Source organism: Sitophilus oryzae, unplaced genomic scaffold, assembly GCF_002938485.1.
Source record: "Sitophilus oryzae breed Bouriz unplaced genomic scaffold, Soryzae_2.0 scaffold_947_pilon_pilon, whole genome shotgun sequence".
Taxonomy (NCBI): Eukaryota; Metazoa; Arthropoda; class Insecta; order Coleoptera; family Curculionidae; genus Sitophilus; species Sitophilus oryzae.
This window is the reverse complement of record NW_022147580.1, coordinates 721,843-738,185: the sequence shown is the minus strand read 5'-3', so window position 1 is coordinate 738,185 and position 16,343 is coordinate 721,843. Positions and strand designations below refer to the sequence as shown.

The following is a 16,343-nucleotide window of genomic DNA, read 5'->3' as shown; positions in this document are numbered from 1 at the left end:
GTTTGATTCGTTCGGAGTGTTTTGTTGCTAGTGAATACCCACCTTTGGGCTTACAAAGCGGTAAGCGAAAGTATTCGACGAGCGGAACGCCAAGCAGTCGATTTTGGTATTCTCGTTGCAGTGCAAATCGTTTTCTGGATACGCGCATAGATAAATGCAACAAGTTTAGATAAGAAAGCCCGTAAAAATTTTAGGTCGCGAAATTATTTTTGGTCGCGACCGTTATACGCGATCTGGCGCTGCTATAGCGGTCTCTAAGAACAACGGCAAACAAAAACAAAAATAACTTTCTCTTGTCAAAGTCAGAATCTTCAAAAATCATAATAATCTTTCAAAATCTAAACCGCTCTCATTAAAGAAATTCCGAAAAGTGTTTATAGCGTCCATTTTCAAAGTAATTATTGCTATCTTGTGAGTTTAATTCAAGTTTTATTTACTCCAACCGGTGATAATTGTGAAAAAGTGGCATTAAAAACTTAAAAAACCGTGCTGTGATCTTCAAAAACCATCGTGGATCGTGGCATAACGTCGATTTCCAAACTTTCATAGTTATTTCATACATGCGTCCTTATATAAAATAAAGTTTCTTGTATGCAACACACTGTATTTTATTTATAAAAGTAAACGAAAATAATAATAAATTTGAATAAACAATATTTGGCGATATAATTCCGGAAAAAGCCGAACCGCTCCGAAATTTTCAAAAGTTTTGGGTCGCGACCGTTGCAAGAATAGCGCCAAACAGTGTTTACATTGTCCTTATGGGCACTTTCCAATCTATACTTAATACGCGTTGAGCACATATTGACAGAATCGCAATTTCTCAGGTATTTAATAGCCAAATGTGAATAAAACAATAAAAAATATCAATGTTACGTGAATTTCATAACCTATTGTTGAGTTATGCCAACCTATTTTTCTATGGATATGTCATTATTCTTATTACACGAGGGAAATGTTGAAGACGCTTCTCAGCATTTTCGATGTTTTCAACAATATTTATAGCTACCAAGTAGTAAATTATCAATTACTTATTGGGAAATTTATAGAAGGAGTAATTTTCACTAAAGGGCAAGATAACGCACAAAATTTTTTCGATTTTTACTGACAGTTCGACAAGCAAAACGATCCTTCAAGGCAACCGTTTTCAAAGTGCTTAGCGCAATCAGTAAAGACGCTAAGCGCGTCAGATGAGAATATCCAAATCGGTAGTTAAGTACGCGCTCAGCGAAAATTAACGTAATATACGCTGAGCGTCTAAAAGCGCTTAGCGTTTCTTAATTCCGGCCCTGGACTTCGTCGAAAAATAAATTAAAAATTCCTTTAGGTATGTAAAGTTTCCCTAACAAGAAGATACCTGACGGTGAGAGTCTGTTACTTTAGTTTACTTCCTGTCATTGCTTGGATATCGTGCGACGATATTCTTTATTGAGCAGACAGACAGACTTTACATTAAAGGAGAAATTATAGGCAAAAAATGTCAAAAAGTGTGTGGTATTGGAATTAAATTAATAACATTGTTTCCACTAATAAATACAATAGTATCCGAAAGATACATAACCAGATTAAATAATACTCAACTATTTAAAAACATAGGTTTTATCCAAATAGTCTGAAATAAAACATTGTAGATCAATTAACTTTGACAGTATTTATTCCTCCATAAACATCTCATTCGTACCGTAAAACTTAATTTACCGACTTAAAACGTAAATATCTATCTATTGTAACTCAAAAAATTGTTGAAGTATATAATCGTCTACCTAAATATAAAAAAATCATAGTTGACGTGTAAATACCACGATAATAGAAGTGAATATATAATTTAAGAATTTTATTTTCTATAGCATCACTGAATTTTGACTATGGAACTCAAATTTCCGAAGGTTTAACAACCATAATAATTCGCAAAATAAATCGAATAGATAACTGAATACGTAGAATCGATACTAAATAAGCACTTATTAATTTTTATCCAATTAATATAAATATAACAATTATATTATTAATATAAATATTGTAATATTTTGATGAGTAGGGCATATTATATAAATAAATGGTCATGTTCCAAATAAGCTTTGTATTAATTCGCAATTTCATTTAGCCAAATTTCAAGCCAAATCATATTTGGAATTAAATATGCATACTGGGTCTTTTTCACAAGTGGATGAACCCTATAACTTTGTTAATTTTTTCATATAAGAAAAAACGAGATTTGGTGTATTAGTATATGTCATAAATCAGGATTAATTGACGTTTTCAATTATTTTCGGTGACTTTCTGTTTCACCGGAAATGACAAAGGTTGATATATACAGGGTGATTCCTGTAAATCGGTCATGCTTTCGAGGAATGTTAGGGGACGTCGAAATATTAATTTTGATATAGCACACTATGGGTCGGAAATGCCTCTTACGCAAGATACAGGGTGTTAAAGTTTTTGAAAAATTAAAGATATATTTTAATAATTTTTTAACAGTTAAAGGTATCGTTATAAAATTTCATTATAGGAATCTACCTAACAGAGACACTTTAAATGTAAAAGAACAGGTTTTAGTTTCAACCAGTGGCGTAGCTGTGATACGCATCGTGTATTTTTTTTTAAAAAGAACAGTACGCAACTGATGAAAATAAAAATTTCGGAGTTTTTTTATTTACTCGATTTATTTCCAAGAAAAAATGTCTCTTGCCACTTTCTCCTATCTAACACCATTTTGTCACAATTTAAAAATAAATAAAATTTTTAATGAGAATCTTAAATACAGCTAATCATTATAACTAGAGGGCAGAAACACATGTGCATCGTTAGCTCCCTTCATCTTGGGTAACTTTAGTACTTTTTACTATTAGCTCTAAATAAATTTTTAAAAAATTATAAATTTAAACTAGAATTTTTTTTTTATTGTTAATAATAAAATTCGTAGTTTTAAGGTAGTTATAATAATTCGCATATTTAAGGTTCTCATTAAAAAATATTTTTTTTAAATTGTGACAAAATGGTGTTAGATAGAAAAAAGTTGGAAGAGACATTTTATCTGGAACTCCGAAATTTTTATTTTTATCAGTGGCGTACTATTTTTTTTTTCATTTTTGATATATTACCCGATGCGTATTACAGCTACGCCACTGGTTCAAACTAAAACCTCTTCTTTTTAAATTTAAAGTGTCTCTGTTAGGCAGACTCTTATAATTGAATTTTATAACGATACCTTCAACTCTTAAAAAAGTATTAAAGAATATCTTTATTTTTCAAAAACTTTAACCCCCTGTATCTTGCGTAAGAAGCATTTCCGACCCATAGTGTGCTATACCAAAATAAATATTTCGATGTCCCCTATCATTCCTCGAAAGCATGACCGACTTACAGGAATCACCCTGTATATGTTATTCTATTCAGATTACTTTGTATCAAATTAGTTATTAAAAAAATACCGGGGCTCCCATTTAAAAATTAAAGGTTTTTGTCTTTTCCGATGAAACAAAACGTGACCGAAACTAATCGAATACGTTGACCAAATCTTGTTTTTATGTGAAAAAATAAAAAAGTTATAAGGGTGAGCCACTTTCGAAAAACACTCGGTATCACTCGGTTCACACTCCGGATTTCAAATAAAACTTTATTTAAATTATATCAATATTTGTTCAAACCAGTCCCGTGGATTTTTATATTATCTTGGTTATAAAATTTAGTTAAAGCAGGACTTCAGTATAAAAATGTTTGTGCAAACCATAAGTAAGCATTATTTTCTTTTTGTAATTCCACTAGGTCCGGTTTCGTCCGGAGCATAATAAGCCTCCAAGCTCTATATATCCCGTCCAGTCCATTAATTTTGTAGAAAACGTTTACATTTTGAGACTGCCATATCGATTTCAGAAGATTTAGTATCTTTGGGAGCCAAAACCTCGCAAGGGCAGATAATTTGATTGACTGTAATCGTTTCCTTCATTTCGGGAAGCGGTATACTGGAGTTTAGTTTGGCTTTAAGTTTTTCATTAATTTTTCCTGATGGCTTGATGAAACAATAAAACTTCGGAACTTGAAATACGGAATTTTTGCGGATACGGAAGCGATTGCCGATTATTAAGGAACGATTTACAAACTATTCAAATTGTTAAATTATTTCTGCACTAATACAGTATGTCCCGGATTGTCTTTACAAGAGGAAAAACATTTTATTATTACTAATGAGAAAAATGCATTCTTAATAAAAAATTTGCTTGTCCGAATATAGAACCTCGCAATTAGTGGTTTCAATTACACTTAAAAACGCCACATCGCATAGTTTTTGAGAAAAACATTTTCGGAGAATTTATTTTCCCAAAGCAGACATACAAAATATGAAGGGAGTTCCAATATTCCGTGGACATAGAAGGACTACGTATTTTTTTAATCAAAATAAGTTAAACAAAAGTATGCGCGGTGGTTTTTTTTAACAAGAGACAAAAAATGTAGTAAATACTAGATGGACCTTATTATACTTAGTTCCTACTGTGTGACCAACGGATCTGAAGCTACGGGGTATCGGCAGGGGAACGCAGTTGTAACCAAAACACGCCCAATTTCATTCATAAAATAGTCATGGGCGTACGGTGTTTTATAAAAATAATGTGTATCAACTGTATGCTATAGTTTTACTTTAAATGGATTTACATTTTGATTAGTGATTTGCTAAATATTGTTAGATTTATTAGTGTAGTTATTTTAATAACCCCTTAAGCGTTTCCCTGCCAAAAGGAAAATTTGATTCTTCCTGCAATTTTTGCACAAGCTTTCTAATTGTGTGGACGACTTGGAATTCGAGATAAAATCTATTTATCAAATTCCTGACCACTTGGAAATCAAAGTAATCGAGCTTTTCAACAGCAGTCTCACGTGGTCGTTTCTTTCCAGGGCTGGATAACATTTTATCAGGGTTAGTTTCCAGCCTTTTTTTTTATCTTCTGTGTGATTTTTTTTATAGCCGATGCGCTAACTCCGGTATAAAGAGATATCCGCTCAAGTTTACGTTATTTAGCGAACTCTCTGGAGCTTCTTCGTCGCAAACCCTATTATGAACACAAGGAAATAAACCAAATGAGGTTCCATCCACGTTTATTATATTTATTTTAGCTTAGCTAAAATATTTTGTTAAAATGTGTGCTTTTCTTAAGATTAAAAAAAAACGATTCTAATTCTTATAATTTTTCTAAATACGTATTGTCTCTGATATGTAATTATAAAATACAAATCTGATGTAAATAGAAAAATATGATGTAAAAACCTTCGGTAAAAACAACAAAAAACCTAACCAAAGATGTTTTTATTAGAAACTCGTATTTTCATTGGAGGACACTGCCATATTTATTTCAAACCAATAATCAACGAGAATATTCGTATAATTTAATAAAATTACTGTAAAATCACTATACATAGTCAAAACATTTAAACAAAAACAGACCACAGACCACACAAAACAAATTGTTGGTTAGTAGTAATGAGAGATATAGATGTAGTAATATTTTGGTTTAACGGCCACAGCTGCTAGAGCTATCCGGTCGGGTGATAGAATTATCGTATTTTTAATAAAAATTAAAAAACATTATAAAATTATAAAGCTAGAATCGAGGCTAAAATAATATACAGTTTTAAAATAATATACAGTTTTATATTAACGGTATTTTTTTTTTTATAATTTATAAAAAAGCATTCAAAAAAAAAAAATATATATATATATATATATATATATATATATAAAGAGTATATATATATATATATATATATATATATATATATATATGCAATCCGCCTTTATCAAGACCGAAACGTACCACGCGCCATCATTACGAAGCCCGATTTGGTTTAGGAAGCCCGATTTCGGGCTTCGTAAAAAACCGCGTGTATATATTTAATATAGGCATCAGGAAGGTCATCTCTATCGATAGCCGAAAATTGGTCGGGCTTCATAAAATCTTAAAATATATCAAAATATACACCTCTAGTACCCATGTATGTGACCTAGGGGCGCGTAAGCGCGTAACAGACATATCAAGAGTATAAGAAGCCCGCTGTATATGTTTGATATATATTAAGAGTATAAGAAGCCCGCTATATCCGGCAACATCGTACCCTACCTAAACGAAAGATTTTAGATCTTTCTACTTAAGATTATCATTAGAAAATTAATGAAATAGTTTTTTTAGATGTTTATATTGAATTTAAAATAAATTTATTTTAGACTTACGATTTTTAATTGCACTAAGAAAATATAAATGGAAGGTTTAAAAATATACAGTGTTATAATATAATAAATATAAAAAACGTAAATATACGTAAATCATATTTTATAATATTATTTTGGTTTAAATATACAGGGTGAGTTTCCTACGATGTTCTTTATGGGTATCTCGGAAACTACTGGAGCTAGAGTCGGTTAAATGGGGAAAGAATTGTAGTTTTGTGGGGTCATAAATATGCGCTTTTGAGATTTTTTTTCAGATTTTTTCCAAATTTTCAGAAGTTCATGGCTTGCTAGATGTTTCGAAAAAAAAAACAAATTTTGGCTATTTTAAAAATTATCCCTAATTCCATTATAATCTATTTTAGACAAAAAGTTCTCAGATTAAGGTTGTAGATAATCACATCCTTAATGATGCCATATGTCAAAAATGGCAAGCTTTAGAAAAAAACGGAGGATACAATCTCATTAAGGATGTGATTATCTACAACTTTTATCTGAAAACGTTTAGTCTAAAATGGATTATAATGGAATTAGGGACAATTTTTAAAATAGCCAAAATTTGTTCTTTTCGAAATATCTAGTAAGCCATGAACTTTTTGAAAAATCTGCAAGGCGCATATTATTTATGATCCCACTAAACTTTCCCCATTTCACCGACTCTCTATCTCCAGTAGTTTTCGAGATACCCATAGAGAACATCGTAGGAAACTCACCCTGTATTAATACATAGTACTTATTTGTATATTTAAAAAATAATAAGTTTATAAACTTGTGACGTTTAGGGCTTGCAGTTACAGCTTTAAAAATAAACAGTCTTTTACTTTAGATATTTTATTGAAAAATAAACTTAAAATCATATAAAACATCATATAAAATATACAGGGTTGTTCACCACATACGACACGGAGTATTGTAGCTAAACGATTAGATTTTTACAAATTGTAAGTTTTGGGTTCGTTGAAGGACTATTAGAGATAAAATTTAAAAATATTTTTACAAGATACAGAGTGTCCCAAATATGTAAAAAATATTATAGTTGTATTTTTTAAATGGAACTCCCTGTATATTATTCTATTTTTAGATTCTACGATTAAAATAAAGGTAAATTTGATTAAGTTTTATCACACTTAAACCTTACCGTTTTTGCAATATTTTCAATTTTATGAAATTGCAGTAAAAATATTAAGGCTTCATTTCTCCAAGGGTACCAAAGTTTTTAATACTGAATATTTACTGAAGATTATTTATTGATCAGATATTGTGTTGCAATAATAAAAATTTTACTACCTTATACAGAGTGTCCAAAAATTTATATTAAATAATGACTAGCTTTAAACGGCAATGAATTTAAATGGAGCACCCTATATATTTTACGTGAATCAGATGCACAATGTAATTGTCTATCAAATTGTATTATACCATCTTTTACCCATCTCTTCAAGTTTTCGTAGAAAATGCATTTTCTTATAATTTAAACCTCATTTATCACTATATCCATGGAATATAGACATATTAGATTATTTTTAAAGATGTAACAAATTTTCAAAAGGTACAGATACTAATATTGTCGCCTATTTCATTAAAAAAATTTAATTTTATTTGTCTTGTTATGAGCTTTCGAAAAATATATCCTATACTTGTTTCCATAAACAAGATACATTAATTAATTAAGTTTATGACATAGGCGGCTGATTTACATGAGATAATCAAAACAATCGAGTCGACGTAAAATTTTGGTTATTGTCTATTCTACGCTAGTTTCTGTGTGTGAAATTACGTATAGGACAAGTTCATAAAAATATCAATATCTCTGACTGACAGCGCGTTATCTGCGAGTGTGAGTGCAGTTTATTAAGATAACATGACGAAGAGCAAAATTCTCTGGTTCAATTAAGTTAAATAAAATAATAATACTCTTAAATTAAGATTTATGTTAAAAGTTAAATAATGCATTAAAAATGCAAATATTCTATTTAAAAACTGCAATTATACATTGAAATAAATTGTATCTACATAATGATAATTGTTATATAAAAACCATATTAACTTACAATAATGGGCTAATATTGTATATGCAGCTAACTTAGTAATATTTTTTAGTTATTAAAGAAGAAGGAAGAATTATCGGATTAACCATTTTTTTTTTAATTTTCCGGTGTATTGCTTTCATCAGAATGGAGAAAAAAGAACACAAGGAACATATGAAAGCCTAAAGTTCCAATTTGAAACTGTTGCTTTCTTTATTGATTTATTGAACGAAGAGTTATAGGGGTTGAGCCACTTTTGAGACGCACCCGGTATAGCATTCTATTTGAAAAAGTTTAACTTCAACCTGGAAATAACTCTGTTAAAATGACACTATAGATTAACATTTTTTTATTAATTTAGGCTACTATTGCTAACCAATTTTTGTAAAAAAATAAAATAAAATTATTAAATACACAAATAGAAAACCTGCTAAAAAGTTTAATGAAAACAGTGAGTCATTCTGCAATAGTTATAAGAAATGTTTAGAAATAAGTTTTTTTTCAACTGCTTACTATAATTGTAAATTTAAAATATAAATTTAAAATTTTACTACTTTACAGTTGAGGGCTGGTGTTACAACAGCAAGATAAAACACTAATTCACCACAAAACACTTTATTTTTGTCATCATGTATTTTAATCATCTTCTGATGATGCTAATATGGTTAGCGAAACACGCGTTTAGTACAAAAATAAAGTGTTTTGGTATATTGTGGTGAATTAGTGTTTTATTTTGCAATTTTACTACTATTGAAAAATGAGATATTTTGATATCACATGAGTCATAAAAATCATCAAAATACATTAAATAAATATTACTTATATAATTTAAGATACGGCAACAACGCCGGGCTTCCCGCTACCGCGCAACATGACGCCCGGCCGATATACGCCGTCAAAACAAGAAAATATTCCAGCCGAATTAAATTCGTCGCACGTCCGCCCCTTGCCGCGCCAACCCAGACTACCGGGCTTCGACGTGTATATATATATATATATATATATATATATATATATATATATATATATATATATATATATATATATATATATATATATATATATATAGATTTAAAACCGCTTATACGAGCCCAAAACTACGTTGCTTCATTGGGCTCAGACCCGATTTCGACATTTCAGGCCCGGGGTCGGGTCTGAGTACGATTTCAGTGGTTATCGTCTAGAACGGTTTCCCCACTTCCCCAATGACCAAATTTCAGCTGGGTCTGAAAAAATGGTTTTATGTTTTTATATACGATTGGGGGTACACCGGTATTGTCACGGGCGGCGCCACCTTCGACATTAGTATAAGTGTATAAGCCGATTTACGTTGAATCGATGTATTCAGACCCAAGAACCGGCAACACGGTAAAGCAAACTATTAAAGGGAAACCAAGATATAGCCGTGTTATATTTGGTAGAAAACAAAATGCTCATACTCTAATTAGAATATTAAGAAATTCAGACGAAAAAAATGAAAGTAAGTATTCTTTTAAAATTATTCCTACTAGTTTCATTTAAAAATATCAATAATTTACGGTCTAATCTTTTTTTTTGAATTGCTGTCATCACCGGATTTGTAGAAGTAACTAAACTTTTATTGTCGAAACCTGTCGTTCGGCTAATAAATATTAGAAACAAAATTATTTCGATCGGCGGGTTAAAAATTGTACGAGTACCTAAAATTTATTTCGATGCTATGATTTCGTTGTAGAAGTAACTATTTTTTTTTTCATTTAAATCGATCAGCGATCGTCGCGTTGCGCGTCGTGTCAAAGAATTGTAGGAGTAACTACTAAAATTATTTCGATGCTGTGATTTCGCTGTAGAAGTAGATACCTAAAATTTTTTCGTCTAAATCGATCGTCGTGTCAAAAAAATGTACGAGTACCTAGAAATTTATTTCCATAGTATGACTTCGTTGTATTTAAACATTATTTTCATTTAAATCGATCGTCGTATACCGGGTGCGTCTCAAAAGTGGCTCACCCCTACAACTTTTTTTATTTTGTCAGATAAAAACGAGTTTTGGTATGTTAGTATATAACATAAATTAAGATTGATTGACGTATTCAATTGTTTTTGGTCACTTCCTGTTACACCGGAAATGACTACAACTTTTGATTTTTAAATGGCACCCCCGGTATGTTTTTACATTATTCGATAGAAAATCACACTGAATAGAATGGCATATCATAAATATGTCAATTTTTGACATTTTCACATATGATTTATTTGTAACATGCGGTTCATAATGACAATTTGACTCGAGTACCAAATTGTGGTACCAAATTATTCGTAGAAAAATGCTTTTTCCAAATATGCTAACGAGCCGCCTTTGTTCCGTTTGAAAAAATTGAGATATGATTAAAAGTTCGATTTTGATATCTTATAACGGGCCCGGACAAGACACGAAAATCATTAGACTATCAAATCTATTTTTCCAAGGCTCCTTGATTAAAAATTAGTGTTTTTAACACATCCATAGCACTCTATAATAGATAGAAATTTAAAATACTATTTTTTTAAGCGAAAATGTCAAAAGTTGACATATGATATATTATTCTATTCAGAGTGTCATTTTCTATCGAATAATGTAAAAACATACCGGGGGTGTCATTTAATAATGAAAAGTTGTAGTCATTCCCGGTGAAACTGGAAGTGACCAAAAACAATTGAATACGTCAATCAATTCCAATTTATGTCATATACTAACATACCAAATCTCGTTTTTTTATCCAAAAAAAAATAAATAAAAAAGATATAGCGGTGGACCACTTTTGAGACGCATCCGCCAATAGAATTACTGGAAATCTATTCAAGGTCGTTGCGCCGTTACGCCGATACGCCGTTTTTAGGATAGTGTGGATGCACCCTCAATAGAATGACATATCATAATATGTCAATTTTTTTACATTTTCGCATATGGTTTATTTGAAATTGTAACATGCGGTTCATAATGATAATTTGACTCGAAATACCATGTGTGTGGTACCAAATTATTCGTAAAAATGCTTTTTCCAAATATGCTAACGAGCCTCCCTTGTTCCGTTTGGAAAAATTGAGATATGATTAAAAATACGATTTGGGCATCTTATAAGAACGGGCCCGGACAAGACACGAAAATCATTAGATTATCAAATCTATTTTTCCAAGACTCCTTGATTAAAAATTAGTGTTTTTAACACAGCCATGGCACTCTAGATTGAAATTTAAAATACAATTTTTTTAAAGCGAGAATGTCAAAAGTTGACATATGATATGTCATTCGATTCAGAGTGTCATTTTCTATCAAATAATGCAAAAACATACCGGGGGTGTCATTTAAAAATCAAAAGTTGTAGTCATTTCCGGTGAAACAAGAAGTGACCAAAAACAATTAAATACGTCAATAATTCCTAATTTATGTCATAATCTCGTTTTTTTATCTAAAAAAAATTAAAAGTTATAGCGGTGAGCCACTTTTGAGACGCACCCGGTATAAAATGACAGCAATATTCATTTCATGCCACCGCTGACGCCGTTTTTTTTTGGATATGGTAGTTAATCAGTACAATAATTAATTTTATTACATTACTACGTTCACTAAGATCTAAAATAGTAATTTTAGTGTAACAAAAATGTTGATTGCTACAGTAATACTGTGGTAATACGTTGTATATTCAGTTTACGGTTGGATGCTATCTACCAACACCATATAAATATGACAAACACGTTCTATGGTTGCATCTCTATAATATGTTCTATCTTCTATCTATGTTTACTTACTATGTATTCGAAAACTTAATTTGAGTAATATATGGTAGTATAATATTATTAATATTAATATTCAGTAATCGCAATATGAATGAGAATAGAGCTTTCTTTTAATCACAATTCTTATAAATTGAACTTGAAAGTATGTGTTTCCCAGAAAAGTAGGTGGTTCCCAGACTATACAAATAGGGAATTCCCAGAAGTTCATGCTTTTAAACCTACACTTTTTTTTACTACTTTACTGCTATACGAATTTTATTTAAATTTAAATGATTACATTACACTTTTAAACATTTTGTTTACAGTTTCATCCAAACTCAACTCGCCAGATTAGACTTTAAATTATTTATATTTTGTGACGGGGATTCGTTACAATTATTTTATTGGGTGTCGAACCATAAACTTTATGATAAAACTCGAAGAATTTCAACAAAACACTTTTATTAATAAACTTCACGTTTCCGTGACAAATCAAATCATATGTTTTTTCTACCTACTATCCCTCGCTCTTTTTTATAATGGACTGGTCCAAGCGGTCCGAGAGGGGCCCTATAATAATAATGGTTCTCTGTTACAATTTTTAAATAAAACTTGTAGAAACAATCTTAAAAAATACTTACTACCTATTTTGATTTTTTTCGTCTGAATCTCTTAATATATTCTAAATGAATACACTTTACTTATTAGATAAGTATACACATGGCATATATATGATTCCAAAAAACGGCGTCAAATTACCTTTGAAATGACAATCGTCAGAATCGATCGTCGTGTCAAAAAATTGTACGAGTATCTAAAGTTTTTTTCATCTAAATCGATCACCGTGTCAAAAAATTGTACGAGTACCTAAAAATTTATTTCGTGTTATTATTTCGTTATAGAAGTACTTAAAGATTTTTTTCATCTAACTCGATAGACGCGACGCGCGACGGTCAAAAATTGTACGAGTACCTAAAAATTTATCTCGATGCTATGATTTCGTTGTAGAAGTACATAATTTTTTTTTCTCGGAATCGATCAAAAAGTTGTACGAGTACCTAAAAATGTATTTTGATGCTATGGTTTCGTTGTAGAAGTACCAGAAGTACCTAAAAATTATTTTCATCTAAATCGATCATCGTGTCAAAAAAATGTACGAGTAGGTACCCAGAAATTTATTTCGGTACTATTATAATATGTTACAGAAGTACTTAAAGATTTTATTCATCTAAATCGATCGATGGGTCAAAAATTGTACGAGTACCTAGAAATTTACGTAGAAGTACCTAAAAATGCTTTTCGTCTCAGAAAACAGATCGTCGTATCAAAGAATTGTACGTAGAAATACCTAGAGATTTATTTCGGTACTATGATTTCGTTGTAGTAGTACCTAAAAATTTTTCCGTTTAAATCGGTCGTCGTATTTGTGTTTTGACATTCGATACAAAATTACACTCTGAGGGGGCATCCACACTATTCTAAAAACGGCGCATCTGCGTAACGGCGTAACGACCTTGAATCGATTTCTAGTAATTCTATTGGCTGAAATTTTTGACAGATGAATTTGACAGATAAAATTTCTGACAGATGAATTTGACAGATAAAATTTCTGACAGATGAATTTTTCAGCCAATAGAATTACTGGAAATCTATTCAAGGTCGTTACGCCGTTACGCCGATACGCCGTTTTTAGGATAGTGTGGATGCACCCTCAATAGAATGACATCATAATATGTCGATTTTTTGACATTTTCGCATATGTTTATTTGAAATTGTAACATGCGGTTCATAATGACAATTTGACTCGAAATACCATGTGTGTGGTACCAAATTATTCGTAAAAAATGCTTTTTCCAAATATGCTAACGAGCCTCCCTTGTTCCGTTTGGAAAAATTGAGATATGATTAAAAATACGATTTGGGCATCTTATAAGAACGGGCCCGGACAAGACACAAAAATCATTAGATTATCAAATCTATTTTTCCAAGGCTCCTTGATTAAAAATTAGTGTTTTTAACACAGCCATGGCACTCTAGATTGAAATTTAAAATACAATTTTTTTAAAGCGAGAATGTCAAAAGTTGACATATGATATGTCATTCGATTCAGAGTGTCATTTTCTATCAAATAATGCAAAAACATACCGGGGGTGTCATTTAAAAATAAAAAGTTGTAGTCATTTCCGGTGAAACAGGAAGTGACCAAAAACAATTGAATACGTCAATAATTCCTAATTTATGTCATAATCTCGTTTTTTTATCTAAAAAAAAATTAAAAAGTTATAGCGGTGAGCCACTTTTGAGACGCACCCGGTATAAAATGACAGCAATATTCATTTCATGCCACCGCTGACGCCGTTTTTTTTTCGATATGGTAGTTAATCAGTACAATAATTAATTTTATTACATTACTACGTTCACTAAGATCTAAAATAGTAATTTTAGTGTAACAAAAATGTTGATTGCTACAGTAATACTGTGGTAATACGTTGTATATTCAGTTTACGGTTGGATGCTATCTACCAACACCATATAAATATAACAAGCACGTTCTATGGTTGCATCTCTATAATATGTTCTATCTTCTATCTATGTTTACTTACTATGTATTCGAAAACTTAATTTGAGTAATATATGGTAGTATAATATTATTAATATTAATATTCATTAATCGCAATATGAATGAGAATAGTGCTTTCTTCAGTCACAATTCTAATAAATTGAACTTGAAAGTATGTTTCCCAGAAAAGTAGGTGGTTCCCAGACTATACAAATAGGGAATTCCCAGAAGTTCATGCTTTTAAACCTACACTTTTTTACTACTTTACTGCTATGGGAATTTTATTTAAATTTAAATGATTACATTACACTTTTAAACATTTTGTTTACAGTTTCATCCAAACTCAACTCGCCAGATTAGACTTTAAATTATTTATATTTTGTGACGGGGATTCGTTACAATTATTTTGTTGGGTGTCGAACCATAAACTTTATGATAAAACTCGAAGAATTTCAACAAAACACTTTTATTAAACTTTACGTTTCTGTGACAAATCAAATCATATGTTTTTTCTACCTACTGTCCCTCGATCTTTTTTATAATGGACTCGTCCAAGCGGTCCGAGAGGGGCCCTATAATAATAATAGTTCTCTGTTACAATTTTTAAATAAAACTTGTAGAAACAATCTTAAAGAATACTTAGGTACTACCTATTTTGATTTTTTCCGTCTGAATCTCTTAATATTCTAAATGAATACACTTTACTTATTAGATCAGTATACACATGGCATATATATGATTCCAAAAAACGGCGTCAAATTACCTTTGAAATGACAAACGTCAATGTCGGAATCGATCGTCGTGTCAAAAAATTGTACATATATCTAAAAATGTATTTCGATGCTATGATTTCGTTGTAGAGGTAGCTAAACTTTTTTTCTTTTAAAGTATAAAGATAATAAACGGGGTTCCATCATCCCTTATTAAACACTTACAAAATCTACTAAACGAAATTGATAATGCATTGTAACTTGATTATGCTTATTACAAAGAAATTTAATTTTTAAAGAAATTTCATATAAAAACGCTTTCGTACAGATGCATTTATAAGACAGAATATATCTAATACTAACAATAAGTACAATAATATTCATTATAGCAGAAATTCACCGTCTTTACTTCTGCACTGTCATCAATTGCCGTTTCAAAAGGTCCGTTCGTCTAATTCTAATATAAATATTTGAGAATTAAAAGCGGCAACGTCGTGGGTCTGGCGAAAACGAATAAACCTCTATTTTTTATATAAATGGGACAAATTAAACGGTCCAGCATCAGGGCCTGAAGGCATCGCTTGAACATTTTTCGTCCGATATACCCCGGGTCTGACGGCCTATCTTCAACGTACCGGGTCTGACTCCGTCGATTTAATAAATATATATATATATATATATATATATATATATATATATATATATATATATATATATATATATATATATATATATATATATATATATATATATATATATATATATATATATATATATATATATATATATATATCCTTCAAATCCTTCAATTTAATAGCTGTTAGTAAGAAGTTTCACTTCAAATATGCGCACATGGTGCACACACTATTTTTTAGCATTAAAATAAGTCGCACTAATGGTAATTTTTACCTTCAAAATTTTATTCGAATCGTTAAACGCACTTGGAAGAAAATTATTATAAATCGAAAAGAAAATGAAGAGTTTAACCTACTGTAGCTACGAAACAAACCAAAATCGGGCCTATATTGATATAAAAATACTTGAGTTATTTCCCCAAGGAACATGGCACATACTTTTTGAAACACTGCATATTT

At 30.6% G+C, this 16,343-nt stretch overlaps 1 long non-coding RNA gene across 1 annotated transcript in view; it reads right to left on the bottom strand.

The window, feature by feature from the left end:
* LOC115891055 overlaps positions 1-16,343 on the bottom strand; it is a 319,735-nt gene that overhangs the window by 164,238 nt on the left and 139,154 nt on the right. The gene's annotated exons all lie outside the window — the stretch shown is intronic.